This window comes from Lichenostomus cassidix, chromosome 4 (genome assembly GCF_008360975.1).
Source record: "Lichenostomus cassidix isolate B80296 chromosome 4, HeHo_3.0, whole genome shotgun sequence".
NCBI lineage: Eukaryota > Metazoa > Chordata > Aves > Passeriformes > Meliphagidae > Lichenostomus > Lichenostomus cassidix.
In genome coordinates this window covers 9,055,318-9,071,203 of record NC_139484.1, presented here as the reverse complement: position 1 = coordinate 9,071,203, position 15,886 = coordinate 9,055,318, and the positions used below count along the sequence as shown (strand labels likewise).

The window sequence follows — 15,886 nt, the reverse complement described above, 5'->3', positions numbered from 1 at the left end:
GAAATTTGAATGCACAAGGAAAAAGTGTCAGATGTGTGAACTTGTTCAACTGATACCAGGGAGTATTAACAAGGAAAACAGTGAGTAGAAGGGAGTGAACTCTCTCAGTAGTTGTAACAGTAGCAATTAAAAAATATCCAATATCAGCAACTTCCAAGGAATAACCAATTGCTGATGATTGCCAAATGAGTAAAGATGTGTGGTATGCCTGCATCCAAGGAGTATGTGAATTCTCAGCCTGGAGATGTGTTAGCCCTGTGTGTGAGCTGATTACAGGATGAGCTGGTGTACAGTGGTTGTCTGTGCTGCTGACAGAGTCTTTGAGTATGGCAGAAGCTGTTGAAACAAATGATCCAGCAGAGGGGAAGGGACACCTGAGAGATTGAGGAATACAAAAAGAGCATTGAGAAGGAGGATTAGATTATTACTGCCCACGAAAAAAAAGGAGTAAGTAGACAAAAGGATTTAGTAGAGCTGTTGACTTGCAGAGATGGGAGAGGAAGATAATTGTGGCAACCTCTGTTTTTAGATCGATTAGGGATGATCCAAGTGTTAGAAAAAATTGGAAAGTTTAGGAACTGTATTCAGAGAGCAGTTTTGTGAACAGAACATCTCAATGCACAGGGCAGAAGGCTGGCAAGAGTGAAAGCTGCCTTTTTGGTGCCTCTCCAAGTGGAATGGAGCAGGAGTTTTGCCAGCCTGAGGAGAAGACGGGTAAATGTGGATTTAATGCACATTAAAGAAGTTAGATCGTGTATGTTCCTTCAGAATCATTGACATAACAATCTCTTGATTCTGTCTATACTCTAAAGTCCTGCTTTGACACCTCAGAACTGGCTTCCAGGGTTATTGCTGGAAATTCAAGCCATCATTTAACTCCCTCTGTTGAAGCTCCAGTGAAGCTGGTGGATTATGAAATTATTTTAAGATCTCTGGTATGATTTGAGAGGAAGGGTCACATGCTGGTTTATTATGAGATTTTAATCCCCTCCTAACTCTTCAGCCACATCACTACAACAAAACATGGTCAGTCAAAAGCAGTAAAACCTGGTTCCTTTCATTCCAAAAAATACAGACTCGCAGTCCCATGATTTAGGCTCACACAGTCTTTGTTTTGCCACAAAAGTGCTGTTCTACAAGCCAGAGTTGGTTCTGAGAAGGTTTAAGGGTATTTGCATGTACCATATGCATTCATAAAAGAAGAAATTTAGTAGAGATACAAATAATCTTCTGCAAGTTGCATCTGTGTCCTCTGCTTAAAATTCCAACCAAGACTTGAAAAGATGTCTTGCTGCCTGTAAAATGTTGAGTTTTGTTTATCAGCCTCCTGTGGAATAATAAAAAGCTTTCTATGAAAAGCTCTTATTCCTTATATTTTCCCTTTTTTTGTCCACAAAGCAGAAACTTCTGCTTATTTCTTATTCTTTGGAAAAATTGTCGTAAAACCTTTGTCCCAAACATATTGTGGAATATGGCCAGTTTATAAAAGGGACTTTGTCCTAAAATGACATAATGTGCTTGCACTGGAAAACTTTTTTACATTAGCACTTCTTAGAGGAAAATGTCTTTTTTTTTTTTTTTTGGTTGGTTGGTTTGGTTTGGGTTTTTTTGGTGGGGTTTTTTTTTTGGTTGGTTGGTTGGTTTTTTTGGGGAGGGGGTTTGTTGCTAAATTTCTGGTTGAAATCTCTTTATATCCTTATAGTTTTTATTTGCTCTTTCCCATGCCATCACTAATTTTTTCTAAATTAATTGCACCAGGGTTTCTCAGGACTTATTCTCTTCAGGTGAGTTTACTGTTCCTTTGGATATGTTCCTTTTTCCCTCTAATCTTTTCCATGTTGAATTAAATTGTATGGTCTTATACTATCTTTCCCCATGCCCCTGGGCAAAGTCTTAATTAAATTGTTTGAAATTTAAGGCAAGGTCTTCATAAATCTCTTGTTATGTCTTGGAAACACATGAGAAAGCTTTCAGGCTTCTTCAATGCTCTTGTATCTGATTTCTAAATCCATTTCATTTTCTCATCTGAAATAGGCATCCTTGCTCCTTGTGTTTATGCCACCTTGATAAATATTCTAATGGATGGACATATAACTGTTGCAGGATCAGACACAGTTTTCCTGTAGAATCACAGGGGCAGTCTTTTCATTTCATTTTCTGCTTCAGCTGTTTGCTCAAGCAAAAATTACTCAGGGTTGAACTGTATTTTCAAATGTTGACAAATGAATTCTTGACTGGCTAAATAAAACAAGTGCATCTCCTTACAGATCCATCACACTGGAGGAGAAAAAGTTTTCAATTATTTTAGGAGAAAATATTTTTTCCTAAATAAAATTTCTACTTGTAAAAAAGGAAGGTCAGCATCTTTGGGTTTTTAAAAAATTTTCTTCTTAGTTACGTTTTCAGGTGTTTTTCTCTTGTGCCCATATTCTGCTGTGCAGGATGAGAAAGTTGTGTGGGATTCACTCAGTGAAGAGGGCTCAATTTGTATCAGGGCTGCTCTCTGTGCTCTGCTTGTTGGTATTCCAGTGACATCCCTGGGAACCTTCTGCTTTCGTGGTGTCACCAAACTCTGCAGTTGTCTTTGCTTGAGGTGCCTCTTTCCTAACAACAAATTTTGTTCAGTGGGAAGTCGAGCTTTGACTTCTGCCTTTTGCCTTGCTCTTTTTCTTGTCAGTTTGTTTTACTTTTTCACTGTCTGTCCTTTCTTTTTTTTTTTCTCCTATTGCTTTCCCTGAAGCAACTCCTTGACTTGCCTGTGACCTTATCTCTTTTATACAGATTAGAATAACTGGGAAATGAGTTTTGATAATGAAGTGAAGCAGCCCCGTGGTTCAGAATTTTTATTCCATCAAGGCTGTCAGATTTTGAACTTCATTTCTAGTCCTTATTTCAGGTACCCCTGGAAAGACCTTGCCCACTCTACTAGTTATATTTGGCATGCAGGTGTATATGTTGTTTCTGAATTGTCTTTATATATTGACATTTTTAGTGACATATTTTCATTTACATATTTTTCCTTTGGCTTTTTGAGTGTCTAATTCCTAGGAAGTGAGGCTTCTCAATAATGCGCCAGCTGCACAGGGAGAGTTGATTTTTCTTGCTTCAAATAACAAGTGTAGATGTCAGCCTTTATTGTACAGATGACAGCTAAAGTATGGCTTATAAAAAGGTCCAGTAACTTCCTTCTGGGAGTCTGTAAAATACACTCTGTCTAGTGTCTTTTGTGTGTGTGACAACAGAAATGTAATGTTCTTCTGCTTCTTGCCTGTAACATATGGTTTCCATAGATACATCTGTTAAACACCCAATTTAGCTATTAGGGAGTTCAGACCATAGCTGAAGAACCTTAAAGACCACGCAATCTGAGAATAAACAGCTAAAAAATATTTAGTGTCTCCATGGGTAAAGTATAAAACATGTCCTCTTAAATATCATATTAAATATCTTATTAAAGCTTTGTACTCTGGCAGACGTGAGTTTTGGAAGAGCAGATGTGTGGCAAACACGCATGTGAGGAATCTCTTTGGCTCCAGCCGCTCGGTGGGGTTGTTGTGGCCTCGCTCGGGCTGTAGATGGCATCGTTGCTGCATATGAAAAGCCGTTCTCTTCCAGTCCCTCCTAAGGGAATTGTTATCCTACGGGCGTTTGGAAGCATGTATTTGATGGTAAGGGTTTGATAGAGTCCTTCTTTCCCTAGGATTAGAGAGAAACATGGAGAGAGGTATTGGATTTTTTTTTTCTCCTTTGTGAAATAGTGCTTTGAGAAACAGTTGGAGCTTGTGAGTGACTAAGGATCAATGATATAAACAACCCAGTCAAAATTGGTTTTATACCAAATACCACTCTTAGGTCTGTCTTGTTTTTGAAGCTGAACATTTGAAATACAAATTAGTGAATGGATTTATGAAAAAATAATAGAGATCAAGGCTCTCTGAAGTCCTTCAGAAAAGGCATTTCTAGACTCCCCAGAGTGTATATAAAAGTCTGTAGCTATAGGCATTCCCTTTCCCAAATCTGGTGATAGAGTGGAGGGAAGCCAAAAGGGGAATGGAAAGGGGAGAGAATAAAGTGTTATTTATTAGCAATCAGGAGAAATCTTAGTTCCTAAATGGTGAACTTAAAAATTTAAAGGGTCTCAAAAAGTGATATTTTTTTGTTATAGTCTTCACAAATACTCATTTAAACATTTTATGCACACAAGAAAAAGCCTCTAAATTCCTAAAGGGAGCGGAAGAACTTTGCTTAAAACTTTAAAGTTTAAAAATTGCAATAAATACCCTTGTGCATGTGCACAAATTTAGCAGCCTGTCAAGATCAACTAAAATACAAGTCTTGACATAGTGATTTAAGTTAAGGCTCCACAAATACTAGGGCAAATGAAGAAATTATTATTTGAACTCGTTAGGAGTGTAAATGGAGGATAAGAATCCTGGCTATCCAAGGTAGTACAAACTATGAGAAAAAGTGTAAAGTATTTGTCATAATTTGCTCATGAAATTATAATATTTTTTTCAATGAGTTATTGATGTGAGTTCATAAATTCTGAAGTAGAATAAACTCCCTTTAGTAATGAGGGGGGATGTAGCCACATAAGTGGTTTGTTTATTTGCAAAGTAACCTGAACAAGCAAAGGAACTTTCTGAAGTTTCAGTAATCAGCTATTTTGAATGGAAACATTTGATAATGATGTGAAAAACAAGGCAAACGCTGGTTTTCTTTTTTTCTTTTTTGAAGGAACATATTAATGCTAGTTTTCTTAGCATGTGGTATTTTCCTCTCCAAAGTAAACTTACAGAGTAGCCATGTTATTCCTTCCTGATTTGTTTAATATATTTTGGAGATCCCAAATGCTCCTGGAACTTGGTTCCTGGAAGCTGTGCTGCAGCTGTGTCTGCCAGGCAATAGGCAAAGTAAGTCCTCACACCTGGAGCAGGTGAGTGCTGGGTCAGCGACGTGCCTCTGTTCACATGTGAGTAATTATGTCATCTTCTGAGGCTGCAAATCCTACTGACTTCTTAGACATTGCGAAAAATTAGACATTGGATTGTAATTTCTGCTTGAGAGCTGTGTTGGAGATGGTTTTCAAATGTTAAGCAACATGTTCTTTCAAGTGTGATCTGGGCTTTTTTCAAGAAAGGGAAATACCGGTGGTGGTAGAAGGGGGAATACAGGGAATACATTCTTTTTAAATCCGGCACAGTAGTTTTGAATTCATGCTGTGTTCATGCAGTGTTCAGTAGAAAGGGCCTTAAGTGATGACTATAAATAAGGATACAAGCATACCAATTATATCTGATAGCAGATACTTGCAAAATATCCGTGTAGCTTTGAGGCATAGGTGTGGAAGATGGGCATGGAACCGTGAATGATCAAAACAAAATGAGACAAAACATCTTTTCTGGCATTAGCGTGGAACTGAGGCAGAGCTGATGATTGATTTTGTTTCTTACTCTGGATTAGGATCAGTTTTTTGCGGTAGTTCATTAACAGTTGATGCCTGAAGTTGTTTGCATTTCCCATTGATCTGTGTGTACTCAGTTCATTTACTGTTCAAATCAGTGCCTTGCTGCATGCACAGCACAGCTCAAAGGCCTGCGCTGCACCAGGACGCTCCTGCTCGGGCATTAACTCTTTCTGATCCTGTTCCAAACCTGGCTGGAACATGCCTAGGAAGGGGAAGCATGGATCGGGGAGGGAGTTTGATTATTTTGGCTGATGCATCTCTAGCGACACCTTGTGGGACGTTTCACAGAATCGCCTACAACTAATAAAAGGAAAGGCTTCAAGTGCAAAAAGTTGTGGTATTTACCACATGTGGTGTCCCATGTGGTAAATACTCCACATGGGATACACTTAGCCCTTTGCACCTGCCTATAGTTAAACTGTAGAGATAAACTTGCTCATGTTGAAATTGTCCTTAGTCCATTGAGGTATTACACACTTCACCCTGTGTGTGGATATACATAGAGTATTATCAAGGAATAAAACTTAGCTTTTAACTTTTAGCTTATAAACACATTCTGATTCACTTTGGAGTGGAACATTCAGAAATGGAAATGTTGTGAATCAGTTGCAGCTGGCATGATTTAGATGGACTCAGTACACAGCTCATTGTCCTCCCTGGTAAAGGTTTGATGTTCTGAGGAAAAACTGGTCAAGAAAAATATCGCAAACAATTTTAAAATACAGTTGAAAAACGACTATTTAGAGAACTTTAATCAATATTGCACTATCCAATAATTAATTTTTAGAACCTTCTAGTGATTTTCACCAAAATGTAGGACTTTTTTCCTTTTTTTAGTGGTACTGGAGTAATTATTTTGGCTAGATGTGCTGGAAGATTTGTTTCCTGTTGCTTGCTTTAATTTTGTGGAAATGACCAAGTCTGGGGATAACCAAAATCCCCTGTAGAGCACGTAAAAGATGGATCTCTTTTATGTCCTAAAAGTTCTGTGCTGATTGCAGCTTTGCCCATCTGGCATTGCAGCCTGCTGCCTTACCCTGGTCAGAAGGTAAATCCCAGCTAACCCTGGGGGACAGAGCAGGTTTTTTTGAGACCAGTTTTTTTGAAAAATTTTAACCAGTTTTATTGGTGGGCCTATGGGTGTGGAGATTATAGAGGGGGAGGAGATGTAGCAAGATGGATTGCTATATGAAGAGAATTTGGGAGAGAGGACTGAACAGAGATTTGGAAAATATTTACTGTTTGTTTCTTGCTTAGAAGAATATTTCTTCTGTCTGTGCATGAATGGAAATTTAGCTTGATCCTTTACTGACTGAGAAGGAGGAATTGGAGACTTCACGAAAATGCTGTGGATTGCCTTCCAGCATAGCCCAGCTGTACTGCTTATATTTTTTTTGTCTAAACACACAGCCTTTTCTTATCTTGTATGCCTTGTGCCTCTGGTTTTCTACCCCTCCCTCAGCCATTGCAGGCTTCTGTGAAACTGTGTGATTAGTCCTTTAATTGATGCCCTTGATTCCATTGATAGTATTCTTTGTTTCCATATCTTTTCCCTAGATGCAAGCACTGGGCCAGCTGAGTCTGAGAGAAGTAAAAAGGAGTCTCTGTCACCTGAATCTTGAAGTCAGTCCAGAGGACCTGTTCTATTAAAAGGCCTTCCACACTGCTCTGCTGTGAAAGAGTAACAGTTTTACAAAGGAATGAGTTTGATCTCTAATATGTATAGTCATTAATAATACACAAACAAGTTGGGGGAAATGCTGGCCAGGCCTTCTGCAGCTCCTGCAGAGAAATGAGGTTGTTTTATACCCCTTATATTGCTTTCCTTTTAATTAATGTATATTAATAATGCTTGCTTCTCATGCCTGGCATTTGAAAGTGAGATACTTGAATTGTTGCTCAGTTTTGTGGTTTTGTTTTCATGCTGATAGCACAGATAGAGGGCAGAGGCAGTAGATAGATTAACTTGCTGGTGTTGCCTCCTGTTCCTATCTATCTGTAATGAAGAATTAGAATTTCTGTAGCCAAACTCACTGCAAAGCTGATACCTAAAGCAGCTCAGTCAGCAGTGATGCCTCTTCTTGGGGGGCTGAGTGCAGGAGGGCTGTGAAGCTGTGCAGTTTTCATTCGCTCCTGGATGGAAGCAGACAGAAGTTGTGGCTTGATGAGGTAGCGCTGTGGTTCAGTGGCAGAACAACCCCCAGGTTCAGGCTCTGCCTGCTGATCTTTCCCCAAAAACGTGATGCCACTGCAAACTTACTGGTGTGCCAGTGGTCTGAGAGCCTCACCCGCTGAGCAAACACCCAGTTACTAAAATCCTAATTGCTGGCATTTGCATTCAGGCAGGAGGCAGCCCCTTCCTATCAACCACCTACATATGAAACAGCCCACGTAGTTTGCAACCACCCTCCTGCCTTCACTGTGCAGGGGAGTTTGTCTCTACTAGAAACAGTAACTTGAAAGGTGAACTTCAGGCTTACTAAAAGCAGCAGACACTTGGCTCTGACTCATGGAAGGTATTGGGAAATGGCTGTTCCAGGTACTGGGAAATGGCTGTTGCTTGATAACATTTCCCTCTACTGCCTTGTTCAGCAGTTAAACCAAAGCCTAGTTGTGTATCAGATACCATATTGTAGATGATGTGTACGATGGTTCTGTCCCTGCCAGAATCCAGAAGGAATCAAAAACTCCAAAATCACTGCTGAAAGCAGTCCTGTGTCGGCTCAGCTGGGTTTCAGAGTGAAGCCTCACACTTGGGTATGTGTCTAGTTTCAGTTTTAGAATAACAAATCCCATCTGGACCATGAGCCTCCAGCTGAAATTAGAGCCATTACTTTTTTTTTTTTTGCAGTTGTATTGCCTGCCTAAGGAATCCTTGGTCTCCCTCTTTACTGTGATCTTCACTGATTTTTGTCTTCTGTGATGCTCATTGGTGCTTTACTTCAGTAGGAAATCCCCTTTTTTTAAAATGCCTTGTGATGAGTCACTGCTGCTGTTTGTTTCAAACTGAAGGGGATTCCAACTATGAAATTGTATTATTGCTAAAAAAGAATCCTGTTCCATTGCGTAGGTTGCAGTTGAAAGCAGAGAAACGTCTGGGGGAGTTGGAGGGTAAGCAAGCAGTGTTGCTGCTAGTTTGTTTACAAGGAGACTAATAGCAATTCCAGTAACAAGTAAGCAACTTAGAAGTTCAGTAGATCAAAACCAATCTCTAGGTCAAAAGCAGTTCTGTATATGTGAAGCTGTGCATAAAGAACCAAAAAGCAATGCCAAACCATAATAGTTTGTGTGTTTCCAGCAGTGAAAATTAAGATCAGTTCAGCAAGAAGTATAGTTTGATCTGGGCTTCTTTGTGTGTGTCTGTGTATGTTCATTATGGATTCAAAATTGAATTGCTTTAAAAATGGTTCTTTTAGACATAGAAGGTTGCTTTCAATTTTCTTCTTTAATTATAATTCTGACTGTCTTCATATCTGTATAACTGTTGGTTTAGCCTTGGTGCTTTAAGCTGCAATGAAACCATTGTCTATCACTTTCTTTCATCTGAAGTAACTGCTGTAATTCTCTGTCATGCTGGGGTTTTGACCAGTTTCCAAATCCCTGTGTGTGCGTACAGGAGACGGAAATTGCAATTTGAAGTAGGCTTTGGTTGTGCCTTCTCATGTGGCAGAGAGATGCAGGCAAACCAGGTCTATCCAGAGCTGTCCTCTGAACACTGACCTTGCACCCTCTTTCAGCTCTGGATCTCCTTCTTTATTTTCAGAGTTTACCTGAGAGCTTCTACAGGCTACAGTGATTCGCCCCAATCGAGCCCAGAGACACTTCAGAGAGCAAGTCAGAGAAGTGGGTATTTGCTTTATTCGGTGCACCGGATGTGTGGGAATTGTTTCCACCAAACACACATACCTCAGTACCCCAAAGACACAGTGTTATAGGTAAAATCATGAATATTAATTACATTCTTCAGGATAGGAGTGGTTATACAAATAATTTCTCGGAAGTCATTAATATCAGTAGCATGTGCACAACGCATGCTCCGTATATCCTGGTGGTCTTTGGATACCCCCAAAGCCCCTTCCAAGGTGACAGTCCTTCATGGGATAATTCAGTGGTTTCTGTGCTGGTTTCAAATGCATGCTTAGCTGATAAGCCATCGGGCCAGAGCTGTTACCTACAATTTGAATTTGAATTAAGGGTTCAGCCTTCAGCCCTGGAAGCCACAGACAGGCGCCTGTGCTGGTGGAAGGGGGGCAAAAGCTCGGAGAATCTTTCTCAACAGCAAAACAAACCCCCAAACCACAAAAGGCACCATTTAAAGGCATTTTGTATCAATGTATTCAGTATTAAGATCTTGAAGGCTGTGGTTATCTATAGAGATATGGTGGTTATTGAGCTTTGAAAGGACCATGAGGCTGCTGAAAGCACAACAGTAACACTTGAGTTTAAAAGGAGTCTCACTACTGGTTTTACTGCATATTGCTGTAAAGGAAATAAGTTAATAAAAGCCACAAAAATGTACAATTTCCCATAGCCTTTGACTAATGCTGTAAGAAAAAGAGCAGTTCAAAAAACACTCTTATCTGAAGGTGGGGGGATTTCCTTAGGAAGAATGCTTGGAAAGTGCCTTTCTCTGAACCAGACTGGGAGACAGTCAGTTCCTAACTCCTTGACAGCAGTGCCTGTGCTGAGTGGGAGAATACAGACAGCTCCATCCTCGACCCCCAAAATGCTTTTGGATTTACATCTCTTCAAAGGTATTTTAATGCTGAAGACTCAGAATCCCGTGGCAATGCTCCAAAATGCCTGATTTTCTTAGCTGCAATCCTCTGAGGTAACAGGACAAAAGGAGCTGGGCTGCCCTGCAAACACTGTCACCGAGGTTCCTGTAGAGACACTCTGGGTCTGGAGCTGGGCAGCTTGGCTGGTGCAGGTCAGGTTTCTCCAGAGCAGATCACTGCTGAATAAAGCCAGGCTTCTCCCTTTCCTCATGGATGTGAGGGTGCCTCAGCATACAGCAGGACAGACTTGTCTCACCTTATGCTGAGCACAAGCTGTTAAACCCCATCACAGGGCAAGACCCACATGGATCTGAGGGAAAAACGTTTAGAAGACTTACAAGTGGTGATTTATCAGACCCACTGGCACTCTGCTGTGGTTTAAGGCTTCCTTCAAAGTAGGATGCACAGAGAACTACTGCAAAAGCTTAGAGTAAGGTCATGATTAATAGGTGGATAAATAGCCCTACATTATAAAATAATCTTCTGTGTTTAATGTTTTTTCTAGGTTGTAATTGCTGGGGAAGTACCTAAGGTAAGTAAAACTTTGCTACAACATTCAAGTGCTCCAAGAACTTGTCTTTTTTCTTTTTGTTCTTTTTAAAGGGAAGAAAAAGAAACAACAACCTTATCTCCCCTACAGCAAATGGCTTTTCCTTACATAATTTATAAAAATGAATCATTTTAACAACTTTTTTCTTTACTGTTCAAAGAAGTTTTACATTTTTCTTGATTGTTCCCCAATGCCTCTATACTGCCTCTGTTTATGTTTTATGAGTAAAATCTAAATAACACAAGGATACAGTTTCTATAAAATTAAGGTCATATGAGGTGGAACTAGCAGCCTGAGATCAGGAGTTCCTTCATTTTTATAGTCCTTTCTTTTGGTAACAGGAAACAGTATTAAGGCTGTTTGCTTGTAGGATACATAGGAGTGTTTGCATTTATAGATTTGTGTGTGTGTGTCTGCGTGCTTAAGTGATGGAGAGCTGCCTTAGGAATATTTGGATCTGGCTTCTAACAGCCAGAGAGCTCTTTCTAGTGTGATTATTAGCTTTACCACACACTCAGACAACAATATTGCAGAGTTGTAAGCAGATATTGCTCTTGATTTCACATAAAGGGAAAATTAGATTCATATGCTTTATGGGGACAGTGGGGCAGGCAACTTCTGCTTCAGTGTTCTGATGATTGCTGGGGGTTGTGGAAAGGTCACCAGATCCTCCAGAGGAGCTGGGAAAGAGTACGATTCTCATCTGAAATGTAGCAGATGTGTCACCTCTCCCCACCTTCCTCTCCTCCAAAGTGCCTTTCTTCCTGTCCACCAACTAGCAGGATAGCTCCTGTGAGATACCTTCACTTCCCTCTGCCCTTGGACAGCTGCAAACCCAGCTGGAGGCATCTTCCTCTATCCAGCCACCTGTACTGATGGCAAGCACCACTTCTTGCTGGGTACTTCAGAATTACTTCCCTTCTTCCTTTTCTTACATTGCTTCCATTTCCTTTTACTTTTAACCCAGACTCATGTAGTAGTTGTCTATCACCTTATTCCATTCCTAGCCCTTTCTGTGGAGATATCCTCTATTCTGGGTGAACACAGCTCTCTGCACTCCTTGCCACTGAGATGAAAATCAGAGACCAGGAGAACTTAGTTTTGTGGTAGATCAACTTGTTGACAGAATTCTCTCTAAGTCCTCTGAGCTCTGTGTCTGATTTTATTTTTGCAGCCTAACCAAGAAGTAGCAAAAGGCAGGAAAGTGTCTGCAACTTGCAGGTTTTGGCAGTCTCTGAATCTGGGTGAAAATGCTTTGCTTCCTCCAAAAATACCATGTCTCCATGAGGTAAAGGTCACTTTTCTGTCAAACCACTAAATGATGCTTTAAAATTGCATTGACGTAGGGGGTAGTAAATTTAGTATAGCATCAGGGTTGACTTTTCTCTCTTGTTAACTGGCAAGCAAGTGAAAGTGTATATGGATAGGAAGTTTCCTTCTCTGAAGTGGATGCAGAAAGAAAATGCTTTCTTGAAGGATTTTGACACAGCTCAAAATTAAATTTAATTCCAGTTTGGACCAGAATTTAAATACTGCAGTAATTTAGTAAAAAATGCAGCCATACAGAGTAGTGGGTGGGCAACCAGCTGGAGAACAAGGTGGCCTTATTGCCACCTTCCCTGACACTAAGCTGCATGCTTGACGTTTGTGGGATTGACAAATGTGATGGAAGTGATGTTCTGCTGGAACCTGCTGCTGGTCTGTTTTCATAAAACATACAAACATTTTTTGAAATTAAAACATGGACATTTATGAAAAAACATCTTTTCATAAAACCTGTATTCATACTTGCTGTTGTATCAAATTCAGGAACATCTTCAGGAAAATCCAGTGAAGTAGCATAATATATTTTGAGTAAAAGTAAAGAATTCATAGAATCACCATCTAAGACCTCATAAAGGAGCTGTGGCATTTCCAATTTTTCCATAAGAAAGGGAGAATTTGTTGTGGGTGGTCTTCTGTTCCCAGCTAAAGCAGTAAAGCCACACAGGGAGCAGGAACAAAATGGGTGGGAAGTGCCCTGACTTCTAATGCATCTCAGGCAAAAGCTGCTTTAGTCCAAACTAAAATCAAAGCAGTTCACTAAAATTTAGGTTAGCAGCAGCATCTCCCTCCCTCAGAAAGACACTTCTGTGAGCACAAAAATATATTTTAATAGTGTATGAAGTGTGGATAAGAGGTAACCTCACCTTTACGTATTCAGTTCGCCTCAAAAACCTGACGGATGGGACTGGCTGTCTCACTGCTACTTCTTCATCTGGGGCATGTGAACCTGTTTAAGACATATACAACTGAAAAAGAGCAGCCAATCTACTTGTGAATGAAGCAGAAGAGAGTATTTCAGCTTGAGAAAACCCTGAGTGCATGGGAGCAGTTCTCATTCATGCAGCAGAGAGAAGAGGACAGCTGCAGACAGCGAGGGAGTAAGGCTTGTGTGGAGAACAGCAGGCTCTCTTCTTTCAACTGAACAAACTCCTAATGCCCTAAATGTGGTATCAAAGTGTCAAACTAAATCTCAGAAAATTTCTGGACAGCAAATCTGTCTTCAGCTTCCACTCCAGAGTGCTGGAGTCCCAAAGTGCTTTGAGCACTTTTGAAATTGCTTTTTTCCCCAGTCTTCTTTCTTCTTTGTAGTGGTCTTTTCTTTCCTGAATACTTACATGGCAATTAAGGCCTTTACAAGTCACCAAGGATCTGGTACTTTAAGTTGTTGTCTTTGCATTATATTAAATTTTCTCTAACTCATTTCCTTATTTTTCCCCTGTGGAAAGCCCCTAAACAAGCAGTTCTTCAGTGGACAATGAAATAATTTGAATGGCAGCCATCCAACCTGCCCTTTCTCTAGATAAGTGGCTTGGGTATGCTTAAGGAGCAATGAATTTTTTATTATTCAGCTATGTGTAGTGTAGCCAAAGGGGTTTTCTTCTTCTGAATGGGGACAGTGGGAAAGTCAGGTAAAAAGGTGATTTCTGCTGTACCCCCACAATTTTCCACTAGAGTTTAAAAGAAAGGGTTCCCCCTTCAGTTTTTCCATTGACTGCTTTTCTCTGCCTCCACCAAACACTTTGTTGTGCCTGCTTTGCTGTGCTGAAAATGTCAATGCTTTCATATCACCAGTATTGACAGGAATTCAAAAAGAAAACCTTCTAATTGTTCAAGTCAGGAGGGCTGTGAAGCTGCTGTTAACAGGAAAGGAAGGGCCCACATTTTCATCTCCTCTTCTCTGGAAGCAGGAAAGGGTGTTGTGCCCTGTTCACCTCTGCTGCACAGATGGAGCATCACATCCCTGCCTGTGCCTACCTTGGGCATGGCTGGTGCTTGGAGTAGTCCAGCAGAACAGGAAATGTCCTGGCTCAGAAGGACTCCAGTTAAAATATTTGTAAGTGTTTTGCATTTTATCCAGGGAATGCTCCCCAGAATCAATTGTCTTCTTTGGTGACTTCTCTTAACTCATGGGATGGCGTAAGAAGGCACCTGACCTTAAAGGCTTAACAGTCCTGGCTTTGCCTTTTCCTGCATGAGGAGAAAACTGGCTCTTCCTGGCCTCCCTGGCAGAAACCACAGCCATTCCAGTGAATATGAGGGGTAATAAATCTAGGAGCTGCACACTGGCAAAGTTTTCATGAAGCCCCATCATTGTTGAGCTGACAAATGATGACAAAACAACAACAACCACCCCCTGAACTATTTCCGGTGCCATAGCAATTAAGCACATTGGTCAGTCCAAACCTGAAAGCTGTGTTTGAGTGCAGTGAAAGCCAAAAACATAGAAGGCTGAATTCACTGTATTCTATGTGAATGCATTGCTGAGTAATATTTAATGCTATTCCCTTCTTATTCAGTCATCCAGTGGGAAAAGCATTTCCCCTCAGAGAATTATCTCTCGGCTTTGATTTCTTTCTCTGCTTGGAAGGATTTGCATATGTGTCACTCACCTCCCAAGACACTGCTCCAGCACTTTGCTACTGAGCCTTTGCTGGTGGGTTGCTTTCAAATGTCCCCTGCCGAGACTGTTCAGCTTTTTATAAATGCTTATATAAAATTAAGCAAGAGATCAGGGTAAGAAAAAGTGGCTGATGTGGAACTGAGTGTACAGGACGCTGTTCTGAGAAGTGGAAGATGTTGGTGCTGTTGCTTTTTTCTTTTAATTTATTTTAAGCCGGCAGCCAGTAAGTCTGAACTCTTGTTGGTAAATGTGTGAACCATCAAATTGAAGTCATTAACATTTTGTCTGAGAGAGTGACAGTAAATTCTTCATCTGTAGTGGAACACTATTATTGCAAAACACTGGAGAAAACACCCTGCATCTCCAGCAGTTAAACTATTTATCCAGGAGGTACAAACACAGTTAAACTCCTTCAGGGAAAAGCACGGGAAAGCACTGGACCTTGGTCTCCCACATCCTGACCCTGGCCTCTTGTTTCTTCGGTTATAATTGCAAATGCCTCCAGAACAGTTTTGTTTAAACAAACCTGCAGTGAGTTGAACATGAATTTGCAAATGATTGCTGTCTGTGTGTATGTGAGAAGCTGAGTGTAAATGCTTTGACAGAAAAAGATCCATCCTGCTCTCCTGAGCAGCTATTTCTGCTAGGAGGATGGGAATGCTTTCAGGGCAGTTAGATCACTAGTGTTACAACAGGAATTTTAGTCCTTGGTGCAAAACTGCACAGGTTTTGTTGTCATCAAAACCGAAACTGATACAAGAATCAGAGATGAATGTTTTTCTGAACTTACCATCATGAGTCTCTCACTTTTAGGCGGCATCATGATAATGTTAATTTTTATCATCTCTGAAACTTGATTAATCAACTCCTGTGTGCAGTGGGCTATAGCCTGAAATGAATAGCTTATTCTTGAAAATGCTGCATCACTTCTTGTCTGGTGAAGGGGAGACATTTCTGCAGCCTTCATCTCTATGTGCTCTCTTCCTCAGAATGAAAATCAGATATGATAGGGTAGTGTTTCTGGTCAGGGGCAGAGCTGAATGTCATTGCTGATGAGGAGACTGTCGCTGGTCAAACTGAGCACTGATTCTGTAAGGGAAACCTTTAGAATAAATTCTAATTAAAAATGCATTCCTAGAAATGGC

At 40.5% G+C, this 15,886-nt stretch overlaps 1 protein-coding gene across 1 annotated transcript in view; it reads left to right on the top strand.

The window, feature by feature from the left end:
* The first annotated feature begins 1,709 nt into the window (after positions 1–1,709).
* The window catches only part of TNIP3 (TNFAIP3 interacting protein 3), a 54,261-nt gene continuing 40,084 nt past the window's right edge, over positions 1,710–15,886 (top strand). The window contains exons 1-3 of the mRNA XM_085057809.1: positions 1,710–3,668; positions 7,025–7,167; positions 10,751–10,777. The gene's annotated coding sequence lies outside the window, so the exon portion shown is untranslated. The remainder of the gene's footprint in view (positions 3,669–7,024; positions 7,168–10,750; positions 10,778–15,886) is intronic.